The following is a 13162-nucleotide window of genomic DNA, read 5'->3' as shown; positions in this document are numbered from 1 at the left end:
ACCGTAGGTGGCCCATGTGGTAAGCTTCCTTAATAGTAATAGGCGCAACTTAGACCATTAGCAATTTAGTTAGGCCATGTTGGCTTCCTCAAGAGCAATAAGGACACTTTAGAACACTAGCAATTTACCCTATCCCTACCTCCCTTCAAAACTCCTCTTGAACATACTATTCTTTCACCTCTCATGATTTTGGGTTAGTGGCATATTTGCTTTTCGAGTTTTAACTTTTTCTCAAATCAAGCAATCCGATTCTTCTACATGTAGATCAAAAAATGAATGTACAAATTATACATGAAACCAAGGTCATTGGAAACCAAAGTCAACCTAAATGTCTTTAAAAACTTGCTAGCTGTAGTCATTGTCAAGGTCGCCGTTGAATCAAGCCATTGTAGCTAATAGTCGCCATGACTTCAAAAGATTCTCATTGTCTTTTTAATATAATATATGCACTCATCTTACTCCATTGTAGCTAATAGTGGGCGTGACTTTAATATTAAAAATATATGGATTCATCTTTCTCCATTGGAGCTAATAGTCGCGACTCGTGTTAGACAGATGAAAGATATCTACATTATCAAAGATGGCCACCTCAGCAGCCAGCAATCTTAAGAGCATACTTAGCCTAGGACTTGCGCAGGTGTAGGCTAGTTGTCACGGTCAAGTTGATCGACCCATGGACAGTCAATAACAGCAGGCTGACAACTCTGAAAAGATTCGCTCAAGACTCTGGAAGTACGCACTCGCTCGAATAGCTTTGAGTTCCAGAACCGCCCATTATGCCTAATAGCAACGGTCTTTGTGATGTTCTAGGCTCTCACGAATTCCTCATCCATTCTAGCTGCTTTACCAAAAAGGCTTAAGTTAAACGTTTCATTAAACTGCTGCATTTTGCAGCCATTTCCTGAGTTTGGCCCACGGCGCTGTGGTTTCTGAGCATTCCCAAAGAAGGTGATTTAACAGTTTCTTCACCTTCTTATGGAGCGGCACATCGGTGAGGCAATAAATCTTTTAGCAATTTTGTCAAATTTTATGCAACTTTCTCATCGTTGCCTCCATTGCTCTCAAATGACCCGACTTCCTAACTGCTTGGGCATTCTTTTAACACCTCAATACTTACAGCAAGTTTCCCAATGGTGCCATTCTAACAGCTCTAGTGATGCGGTTTGCTCTAAGCGCTTAGTCCACTACTATCTGAATTCGAACAGGGGATCATGTATTCACTGCACATCACATACATAAAATGAGGTGTGTACTATGATCTAATTGAAAACGGAAATAATGAATTCAATCTGCAAAATAATTGCTAACAAGGTTGTTTAGAAATACGACTACAGGATAACAAGCTTTGTGGAAGCAGGCCTTAAACTATAAGGAACAATACCTCTATTGAAACTGCTGGAGCAGAAAAGAGATGGACTAGAGCCAATCTCTGTGCGAGAACAAGAAACAGACCCAAGCAAAGTCAACGTCTGTGCGAGAAAAGATCGAAAACGCATAGTCCATAATAAATGACAAGTGATTTGGACAATTGATTCGGACCTGGACTTCTTATTCTGACCTTCAAGATCTTTGAACGAAATTCCTTAACAAATGTAAGAATGACCAGTGGCGAGCCAGTCCCTATTTAGGTCAAGTAAATGCACAATCCTCCCTATGCTGAGAGGGCCAAAAATCCACCAAAGGTCCAAAGAGCACTTCATATACAATCATCAAGTTCCAAATAAGGATTAATTAGTATACAACAATCTCATATTGGACTCTCAGAACGCCAATATTCTTTTCCGGACGAAGGATGAAAGGCGGATCAGAACGGCCATCAGTTTCCTGCAAATTTTAGGAATGCATTAAAGTATCTACAAGCTGATTAAACTGCATGTTTGGTAGAAAACAAATTATAAGAAACGAACAGTGATAAGTTGTTCAACTTGATTCTCTGACCAGAAACGCAAATATCTAAAAATGTAACGTTTCACTTGGCGAAATCTTCCCATCTAGGTAGATGTGGAATTTCTCAGATCTAGAAATTTGCAGTAAAAAGGGAATTTGAAGAGCCTAAAATAGCTATATGAAGCAAGTAAGGTATGTAGTTAAGACAAATCCTGCGTTCTTCAAAAATTGCTGCAGCAAGATACTTCAAATTACCTGTCTGTTCCTCATTGTGTCAGCAGGGAAGACAACTCCGGACACAGCTGCAGCAAGAGCGAATGAAATTGCAAATGCAGCACAGGATGGCTAGGACGATGATGACGACGATGATGACCAAGATGATCACGACATGGGAAGCGATAGCCATGGCTGGGGGCAGGCAACGGGAGCGAAGGCGGGAAAGGGAAGGCAGGAGCGCGGACGGGCCAAGAAAAAGTCGATGAAGACGGACAACAAGGAGGAGGAGGAGCCTGGACGAGGAGGAGAAGGAGAAGGAGAAGGAGAAGAAGATACGGTTTGCACCAGCCTAACGAAAAGGGTCATACACTCAGATAACACACTCTCAGATAACTCTCTCTCTCTCTCTCTCTCTCTCTCTCTCTCTCTCTCTCTCTCTGTCTGTGTATCTGTCTGTCTGTCTGTGTTTCACATGCGCACGTCTGCACTGTAGATAGCCTACAGGTCGCTGGACAGAGAGATGTTGCGACTTGCCATATAACATCTCTCTCATATGAATATATAGACTATATAAAAGGACCATACTTCCACGTTTTTACCTATTCTAAAGAATTTGCTATGAAACGCGCTTTTATTTTGACCTTTCCAAGAATACAATTCTCACCAACCTTCCACGAACCTGCCTTAGCAGGCGTTCCTGCGCTCAATCAGTCCCCCACCCACTTCATCGTTCATTTTTGACTTACCCTACTTGGTGACAATTTCCTCTAGGAACCAAAGTTGCGTGATCGAGTAAGGTGCATAAGCCTTACCCTTGTACTAGTAGCATTCTTTCCTAAAGTAGGCCACATAAGTGAGATTAACGAGGGTAGAGGAACCTAGTAGACTTCGTCACACCAAGATGACAATTGAAAAACTATGACTTACAAACTTTGACCTTTATAAGGTGACAATGGGGGGCTTTAAAATGACATATATATGCATTACAGTTGTTTAACTAGTTCTGAACTAACAACTACCAACAAGAGTAGTCTTCTTTGATCTCGTAAACCACCAATCCAACCACTCGTGTCATATTATTGGCTCCAGTAAGTTCTTAAAAACTATTGCTTTTATGAACAACATCTTATGGCCATCCTTTGCTTTTTGCTAATATAAATTGCATTACAAACCCATTACAAAAATATCTTAAAAACTTTTACCCAACTTGTACCCAATTTTTTATTGGGACCTCTATCCTAGGGGCAATTTTTTAGATAAGAATCATGTTATCACCATACAATTGTATAGCCTTGCCATTTACCCTAACATCCACTTCTCACAAACTTTGAGAATCCAAGATGCAATAGGGGTTGTCACACATCCACACATTTACTACACATGACAAGAGTGTCGACATAGATTTAGTACCAATATAAATTATTTTGTAATTTTGGATATTATTTTATAGTATTGCTAAATGCTTTTTGCATTACTAGAGGAGAAAAATAAAATGTTGCATGTTTTTCACTTTATTATCAGGACTTCAAATACATTGGGTTGATATAACATATCTAGGGATTATGGAACCTTAAAATTGTTTTATACATTAATTGGTTTTCTCTCAACTATATTGGGAAAACTATTCAATATATTTTGGTGATCCAAAAAATCACAATTTGGGAAAACCAATTATGTTCCCAAGCTGTCTATTTATCATCTCCATCTCTAAGGCCGACAATACATAGTGATTATAAGGCTATACTTGCATGTAGTATGGTATAGTCCATGTATTAGAGCTTAACAAGCCTCATCTAGGGGTAAATTTTGGGTGCAAAAGAAGCCAAACAATACATAGTGATTATAAGGCTATACTTGTATGTAGTATCGTATATGGTCCATGAAATGTGGACAGGACAAGAGTTAAAGCCCATGCATTCCAGCTTAACAAGCCTCATCTACGGGTAAATTTTGGGTGCAAAGAAAAATTTAATTGTCCAAGTTTCATGACGGATTGCAGCATATTTGAATCTACATATATTTTAGTCCATGCTTTGACTTTGTGCTTTATAAAATATGTTGCATATACATAGAGTTAATTGCAAGTGATTGGATTTAGGTTGTTGAGTTATAGTATGCCCTATATTTCACATTTGTTGAGTATTTATTGTGGAACTTCATTTGACACAATGGCATGGTTTCCTTCAAATGGTTGGGTTACGCATTTCTTTGGACATGGACAACTAATTCTAACTCAAAGCAAGCTTCTATACAATTCACAGTCTTATAAGATTGATATTGCTTTACAAGAACCTTATCAATAGCATGCCAACCCACTATGTTAAGAAACCTAACAACATCCAACATATTATATTAAGGTTCCAACAATAGAAGCTCTCTCTCTCTCTCTCTCTCTCTCTCTCTCTCTCTCTCTCTCTCTCTCTCTCTCTCTCTCTCTCTCTCTCTCTCTCTCTCTCTCTCTCTCTCTCTCTCTCTCTCTCTCTCTCTCTCTCTCTCTCTCTCTCTCTCTCTCTCTCTCTCAATTGAAATTATACAAACCTTGGAGTTCTAGTGCAATATTTTGAGTCATTTGCTAATAGTATAAACTCACAATGTTTCAACTTATGCTACATCAATGAACACTTTGTTCCATGCCTTGTGATCACATCAGTCAAAATGATTCCCATACTTAGTTTTACACAAGTCTAGAAGGGAGACTCATCTAGCAATTGCTTTCATCTAAAAAGTTATTGGGAATAATCATCATATGATACTTTTTACAAGATGAAAACTAGCAAGTTTATCGATCTCAAACTCCTTTTACATGTGAATAAAGTAAACGTCATGCATACTTACCTCAAGGTCTCTTCAATTTATATGATGACCTTGCAATGTGGAAAAGTGAGCACACTTGTAGCACTCTTGTGGCACAATCCATCATATGGTTAAGTACCTTCTAAGTGAGAATTTGGTGGAAGAGCTATCAAACCAAACTACCAAACTGAGCTCAAACTCTCTTTCCATTGTACAATGTAAAAAGCTTTAGTTTATGCATTGCTCTTTTTTGTCCTTGAAGTATGCTAAGTTTTAGGGTATCATAGCATGCCACAAACTTTTAGAGGTTCTTTCAATAACTATAGTTGTTATACCTTTTGATGTTAAATAGTAATCTCTCTCTCTCTCTCTCTCTCTCTCTCTCTCTCTCTCTCTCTCTCTCTCTCTCTCTCTCTCTCTCTCTCTCTCTCTCTCTCTCTCTCTCTCTCTCTCTCTCTCTCTCTCTCTCTCTCTCTCTCTCTCTCTCTCTCTCTCTCTCTACACACATACATATGTATAATACATACATACATAGATACATACGTATAATAACCCTATGTTAGATCCCTTAGACTTACACATATGTGACTCTACTTTCTTATTACTTACTTTTATTTACTTACCTATGATGAGAAATACCATGTATTAGTCACAATCCCCACCTTGATTTTGTATGTCTTTTTGGCCATTAATAGAAACCTCTCTCTTTCTCATTGCACTTGAAGACATATTCTCAAAAGTTCAAAGTGGGAATGCCCCTTTGAATGATTGAATTGTATTATTTATGAGCTTTTATACACATTGACTTGTAGTCCCTATCACATGACCTTCTGTGATTAAGTTCTTAACTTTTGAGAAATTCAATAGTGCTACTTACACATTGTAACTATGGGTTCTTGCTATAGCTTTATGATATAACATGTATAAGGCTACATCATATTGGGATGTTCATTATCTTGTGGAGGTATATGCAAAAGAAATAGTTTTTCACTCTTTGTTCAAGTCATGAAAATGCAAGATATTTTAATGGACATATGGGTGGTTACTTATTTGTGATATTGGTATGTATACACTGTTAGAAGATAGTTAGCTCATAGGTGAGGTATGAAAATAAAAATTGGAGTTCAAATCAATCTAAAACTTACATTTCTAGTTGTATTATTTAGTTAAGATGAGTGCGCACATGTTTTGAAAGTAAAGCACTTTGATTAGGAGTCCAAGAGAACAATTTGTGACCAAGCATAGATGTATAAAGCAAACCAAGTCAAGTCATTGTTTATTATTGGTCATGTTAGTGGCCCTTATTACTAATCAAAATTTTAACAAACAAGAGTAGTTCTTACAGCCATTTATGTTGTGGTCTCCTTGTGCTTTTAGGTTAACTTTTCCAATGCAAGCAAGTAGGAGAACTAATGGATTACAAACCCCTCTAGCCATTTCAACAACACTTGGAAAATATTCTTTTGCACATGCTTGGACATCTACTTTGCTCCATCAAATCTCTATGGACTAGGTGTCAAGAGTCTTGTTAACCAAGGTAGTTATAAAGTTTCTATGGACTAGGCATAGGGAGTTAATTATGGTAATCCACGAAAATTGACTCAACACTATTCTAAAAAAACTAATCAAGAAAGAAAAAATTGTTGAAGTTCTTTGTAATAATTTGGAGATGATCTCATTACAAGATATAGGAGTAAGACCTACTTTCAAGTTATGAAATTGATGTACCAACACTCAACTAGTGGAAATGATCATGGAATGAAACTTTTGTTACTCATATTGCTTGAGTGTAACAATGAAAGAAATCCCACATAAGAAAAGAAACCATATATCTTAAAGTGCTTAGATTGAACAAGATTTGAGTCTTATTAAGATTTTTACACATTATCATCATAAGGATCAACCTATAGTATGATGATAAGACATGCAAGGATAAGAACTTTTAAAGCACAACATCAATGTCACATGCTTAAACCATAGAAGAACAAGGAGAAGAAGGATTGGAAGCTACCCTATCTTATATGCAGAATTATATGCATGTTGACTAAGGATGCATTGAGTAGCTACACTTATCGACTAAAGCACAACTCACCTCTAAACTTGGATAGGAAAGTTTATTTTCCGTTGTCTCATGGGTGGCAAGGTGGATAGGATGCATGTTGTGTGTGGAGGTTGGCAGCTTGCTATGGAGGATGATTTTCTCTAATCTCAAAAGCCATTGCTTCAAATCATTGCATGTTATGATGATAACAATAATTGCACTATGATATCAAACAATGACCCTCCCCCTTTTAAATTCAATGTATCCATCCTTAGCTAACCTAATTATTTTCCTATAACTATAGAAGGTATTGATGAGCCTTCTTGGCAAGGTTGGGCTCATTCTTGTGTAGATTTTAATTATTATTTTTGAATAATTAAGGTGAATGCCTAAGTGCATACAATTTGTGGTTGGCCAAGATGCCACAAGTGTGGGATGGATTCCCACAAAGGGTGGAAACCCTAGGACTATTGCATAAAAGGGATAAGACATAATGAAAAAGGCTATTTATGTGTGTGAAAGCTTGTGGTCATCATGCTTGTGTTATCTTGTCTTGCAAGTGAGAGAGGTGAGCTGAGGGAGAAAGTGAGTGTGAGAGTGAGGGACATTGAGTGAGAAGCCTATGCACCTTTCTCTTCATCAGCATCCCATCTCTTGGAACATTTTGCTAAGAGTGTGTGAGATAGGAAGAGTAAAGAAGTGAGAGATATGGCAAGTGAAGTTTCATCCATCTTTCTTCATCCCCTTAAGCTATCCTTTATGGTTCGTGCAATTGCAGAAATGACAAAAGTGAGAGGATGAGCAAGTAGATGTATGTTTAGATCATCAAGCAATGCTTGTCAATATGTTGCAATTACAATGTGGTAAGTGTTGGTAAGTATGCTCACTACAACAGCCTTGAATCAATCTATCATTGGGTGGGTTAGTTCATTGTGTTTTATGCCTGTGAATAGGTTAGATGGGAGGCGGCCAATGACTTCATGATGAGTACACCCTTGAAACAATAAGGGTGTGTCTGTGGTCCTATCATTGGCATGTTAATGCAACATTCTTTTAGTTCCATTGGCAGGACAAGGGACACATCAATTCCATAGTCACTCATGTGTTGTGTTGCAGAATAGGAGGGGTGCGCATGTGCCAACTTTGAAATGTGCACACATAGTTAGACTTGTTGTTATTGATGATTGAGTTGAATGCATAGAAAATTTTTTAATTGAATGGAATGAGATTTATGTTATTAATATGTAATGGAACTATCAAGATGTAGATAGGATTAACAAATACATTTTCTTTTACTTTTAAAAAACAAAACAAAAAGGTCAATGTCATTGCTAGTTGAAGAGACAACTACTTTTACATCATTGCATGATTGGTAGAAAGGGGAAGGAGACATCCTTGAGGGTACAAGGACAAAAAAAAGGTTGGAATAACAAGACAAAGTTCCTATATGTGAATGGACGCTAAGCCTCTCTTATTCTTGCAAGCCGCCTTGGTCAACATGATATTGCTTAAGCATAGACTTTGCATTGACCACCAACCATTGCTAGCACACCACCATGGGTTGTAGAGTTGCTTGTCTACTCGCCACACCTATCTCCTATAGGAGTCGTTGATATCACCAGGAGATACCACTATTGTGGACTACAACACCACCTACTTGCTCGTCTCGCCATCACTGTGTCACACTTGCGGGAGCTACTTGCCACACTTATTACCACTAGCAAGAGTAACCACTAGTACCAACTATGCTACCACCATCTCCTACCACCTCCACCTTTTCCAAACCCTCCTCACATCCTTCCCTAAATCTCCCTCCACCTCCACCTTTTCCATCCCCTTGCCCATCATTTCCTCTCCCTCATTGTATCCACTTTTGGAGCCTTACATTCCACCACCACAACCTCTCTTGCCACAAACATTCCCTCACCCACCATAGCCACCTCCATTGTAGTTGCCACTGCCACCATAACACCCACCATCTTTACCTCCTTTTGTTTGAACTTCTTCACTATCACCCTCTTCTTCACACCTCCTTCTCAACCCACTAGCCAACCACCACCATACCCCACTCTAGCCACTTCCTCCAATTCGCCATATTGAAAGAACCCACCACATCTTGCAACCAAAAACCATCATGGCCAGTGCAACACCACCTTCACAAAGGGAAGGAGGCACCACTGCTACCATTACCCCGAGGTGAAGAGTTGCTGAAGAACATAGCCTAGGAAGAGGGGCTGCTCTATGAGAGGAGATAAAAGGGCTCAAGGTAATTTTACACCATAATTCTTAATTTTAAGATCACTCCTTTGAATGAAGAAGCCAATAGTTGAGTAAGAAGATAGAGCATCAGTCAACTAAGTAGCATCAAGTGATGCAACAACAAGTATGTAATCATCTGAGCTATACTTCAAGGTATTTATCTCTTCTATCTTAACACTAGACTTAGAAATAATGTTATGATCATTAGGAGATTTGGCACTGTCTTGTGCTTTCCTTGTGCCTTTTTTACACTTATCATTGTGCATCTTATAGCATTGTGCCTTATGTGACCCTACTACCCATAACAATGATAAGTAAGAGAGGACTCAATACCACATGACTTACTGGGTAATTGCCCATAAGATGAACTTACCACTATTGGGCTATGAGTCTCTACCATGATTATTATTGTCATTATCACATTGTCTACCTCTCACTATGAGTGCATGAGAAGTACGAGTTGCATCAATATTCTTCTTTTTTACTTTCTTAATAAAGAAAACACCCTCTATACTCTTGAGCTGAAAGTCACCTTCAGGAGGGTTTACACTCATAGTGGTGTAGAAGGTATTCCAAGACTCAGGCACTGTGTCGAGTAAGAAAAGAAACTTAACATTCTCCTCAAACTTTATTCCCTGTGAAATAAGCTAATTGAAAATTGAAACTTGTTTAAGTGAGAAGATAGAGATGTCTCTTCCTTCATATGAAGGTCCATGAGCTTCTTAAGCCGATACAATTGTGTTCCAAGACTTTGATTCATAGAGATCACAAACCTTTTTTCATAATGTATAAGCACCACCCCTATTCTCAATGACATTGAAATATACCTACTTTGACAATGATAGAATGATGGTAAACTTACATAGTGCTGCCTCTTATGATGAATTTTCTGTATACCATCACATAGACCATAATGTTACCTTTTGTAGTGAATTTGCACTCACCATAGTGCTACCTCTTGTAGTAAATTGGCATCAATTATAGTGCTACCTCTCTTGTGACAAATCTACACTACATCTTCACATTCTATCTACTTGAATTTTGGCATACATCTTTACAAACACATCCAAAATCAACCACATTCATCCATAACCAAATGGCTTTAACTAGGCTGAACCACCTTTATCAAGCAGCAATGTCAACACTAACCTTCATTTGGGCTAAGACACTTCTATTGAGCAATAAATCCATATTAATTAACTAATAACCAAGTAGTCCTTTTTAAGCATTTTTTAATTGTTTACTAAGAAATGAGACTTATACTTTTAACATTACCACACTTTTCTAATCTAAGCAGTCATATCAAATCAAGCAGAAATTTGGCTATTAGTCCTTTGATAATTTATCCACACACTACTAGGTAGAAGGACATACTTTTACCAATGTGCATGCTCTATCATATGTTGATAATCCCAACTTTTGTTGATTCTTATTCCTAGTGCATCACTTAATGGGGTGATGAGAGCACTGTGCCGGGGATATTTGGTACAGGCAGTACAAGTTATGAAGGGGGAAAGAAGTGTCTGCCAAGTGTAAGAGTGTACACAAGAACCAAGGAGTTACACAAAAATGAAGATGGATTGAATTCTAAGAAGAGGAAGTGCATTAGCATTATATATATGTATTTATGTGTGCATCCGAGGGGACACATGGGAATGTTTACTATGTGTAATGAGCATTGCATTCGTTTGGGGTCATCCTCTCCCTTACAAGTCAAGGTTTAAGGTCTTTTCTTTCATTAAGAAAGACAAGACATCTAATTCTCTCACCAAGAAAGACAAAAGACGTGATCCTCTGGAAGTGAGGAGAAAAGTGATTTTCTCTTTCTAAGGTCTAAAATAACACAAGCTTTTGTGTGGAATTCAATCTTAAGGTTGAGGCCCAAGGCAATCTAATGAACTCTCCTTATCTATGGTTCAAGGTGGTTGCATGGACCACAAGTTAAGAGTACAGTTTAAAAAGCTTTTTTTTTTAAAGACATGGTGAATCCATTTTTAAAATATCTCGCAATGGAAAGACGATCTCTAAAAATGGCCCACGAGAGTTATTGAAAACAACGAGATCTACAACTTTTGTGTTGGAAGTTTTTCATCTGAGCAATGCACAGAAAGATACCTCGAAATTGGTGCTACAGAGTAGGTCCTGGAATAGCCACATCTTGCATGAAGATCAACCTTTCCAATCTTGGCACTCAAGTCTCTCTCCAAGAAGAGAAGCTCTTGAAAGCCTATAAAAGAGGAGGCTCTCCTTGGGTGTGGGGGAGGTGAAGGAAGCATCACTTTACATGCATCCAAGAGGAGAAGAGAAGGTGCAAATGATGTGGAAGCCCTGCTGAAAGCAAGTTCCAAGAGGAGGAGATAATGTGCAAATGCTACGGAAGCTCTACTGAAATCAAGTTCCAAGAGGAAAAGAGAAGGTGCAAGTGCTGCGGAAGCTCTATTGAAATCAAACTCCAAGAGGAAATCTCTACACATATTGTGTAGGAGAGAAGGAGAGACTCAAGAAGGATCAAAATCTGCCAACTTCCAAGTTCTGCACGTGTTAGCTGGTTGTATACCGTGCAAGGAACCGTGATCTTATTCCCAAGATCTACGAGTAAGAACTGGTTTATGTATAACAAAGGAGCTTGCTCCTTGTCAATAATATAACTCCACAAGGGGGGGGGGGGGGGGGGGGGGAGGGATTGGCCCATCTTCCAGTCCCTAGTGTGTTTTCAATCTCTCTATCCCTCTCTCTCTCTCTCTCTACATCTTTCTTTTCTCTCATCTGCTATCTCTCTACGCCAGCATAATATTCACCATATATCTTTTAAGTATATAAGAAAGGCGAGTGTGTATCTCAGATCTTATAACAGGTAAGCTTATGGCTCTTGTTCTTTCAAATGTTTGTGGCCCCATGCCGTATCGCTCACTAGGTGGTGCTAAGTAATTTGTGATATTCATTGATGATTATTTGCATTAACTTTGGGCCTATCCTATTAAGCAAAAATCAAAAGTCTTAGTTACATTTCAGCACTCTCCTACTATGGTTGAGAACTGGTCTAGGCATAGACCGAAATACCTATGATATGACAATGGGGGTGAATATGTCTCTAATGTATTTAAGTAGGTTTGTAATGAGAAAGATACTAAGCGTCAGTTGACTACCTTGTACATCCCACACCAAAATGATATTGTAGAGTGCATGAACATGACTATTTATGAAAGAATCTGCAGTATGCTTAGTCAAGCAAGCTTACCACAATATTTTGGGTTGAGGCACTTACTACTACAATTCATTTGATTAATTAAATCCCCATGCATTTCTTTAAATGGTCATGTTGCTAAGGGCACATGGTCTAGCAACCTATAATCTCACATCACCTATATCGTGAAGCACAAATCGAGCACTAGTACAAGCAAACCCAAAAAGAAACTTTTGTGCTTTCAAAAAACAAAAGGCAACAAAAAATCATAAGAATTTTTACATAATGGGAAATGATATTGAGCTTGTATAATAGGTTAGTTGATATATACATGTTGATCTTTCAAAATGAACCTCTTATTACAATCTAACTAGCCCCACTTAGACAGCATGTTGTAGAGCTGTTGATGATGTAGTGATCCAAGATCCACCTTCTATGCAAGATCATGATGTTGGATAGAGAGGACATGTTGTGCCCAACATCTAGTCTTGTGATGCTCCACTAGATTGTCATGTCCTCTTAATCGTTTTGAGCCCTCTGTGCATTATGTCATGATTGGTGACAAATTTTAGTGAGCCCCTTACATATGAGGATGCTATGTGCAAAGGTGATAGTCACTCTTGGGAGAGGGCCATGCAGTCTAAAATTGATTTATTGTAGAACAACCATGTATGGAATTTGGTTCCTTTTCCCAATGGGAAACATACATTTATATGCAAGTGGGTTTACAAGTTAAAGAGTATCCATGTTTGACCTAAGCCAGCATATAAGGCTAGATTGAT

The 13162-nt window shown here is 38.3% G+C and overlaps 1 long non-coding RNA gene across 2 annotated transcripts; it reads right to left on the bottom strand.

The window, feature by feature from the left end:
- Window positions 1-416: 416 nt before the first annotated feature.
- On the bottom strand, window positions 417-2690 carry LOC148038471 (uncharacterized). 2 transcript variants are annotated; one of them, XR_015689655.1, is made up of 3 exons: window positions 2143-2657; window positions 1382-1824; window positions 417-1220 (listed from the first exon to the last, which is right to left on the bottom strand). It is a non-coding gene; the product is annotated as an uncharacterized LOC148038471 (long non-coding RNA). The 2 variants fall into 2 exon arrangements; XR_015689654.1 differs by lacking the exon at window positions 417-1220 and having other exon boundaries at window positions 1517-1824; window positions 2143-2690.
- Between the last annotated feature and the right edge of the window lie 10472 nt (window positions 2691-13162).

The sequence above is a fragment of the Lygodium microphyllum genome, chromosome 3 (assembly GCF_053477565.2).
Source record: "Lygodium microphyllum isolate KBCC chromosome 3, Lygodium_microphyllum_v1.1.10, whole genome shotgun sequence".
In the NCBI taxonomy this organism is placed as follows: Eukaryota; Viridiplantae; Streptophyta; class Polypodiopsida; order Schizaeales; family Lygodiaceae; genus Lygodium; species Lygodium microphyllum.
The sequence above is the reverse complement of the archived record's forward strand: the minus strand, read 5'-3'. Positions and strand labels throughout refer to the sequence as shown.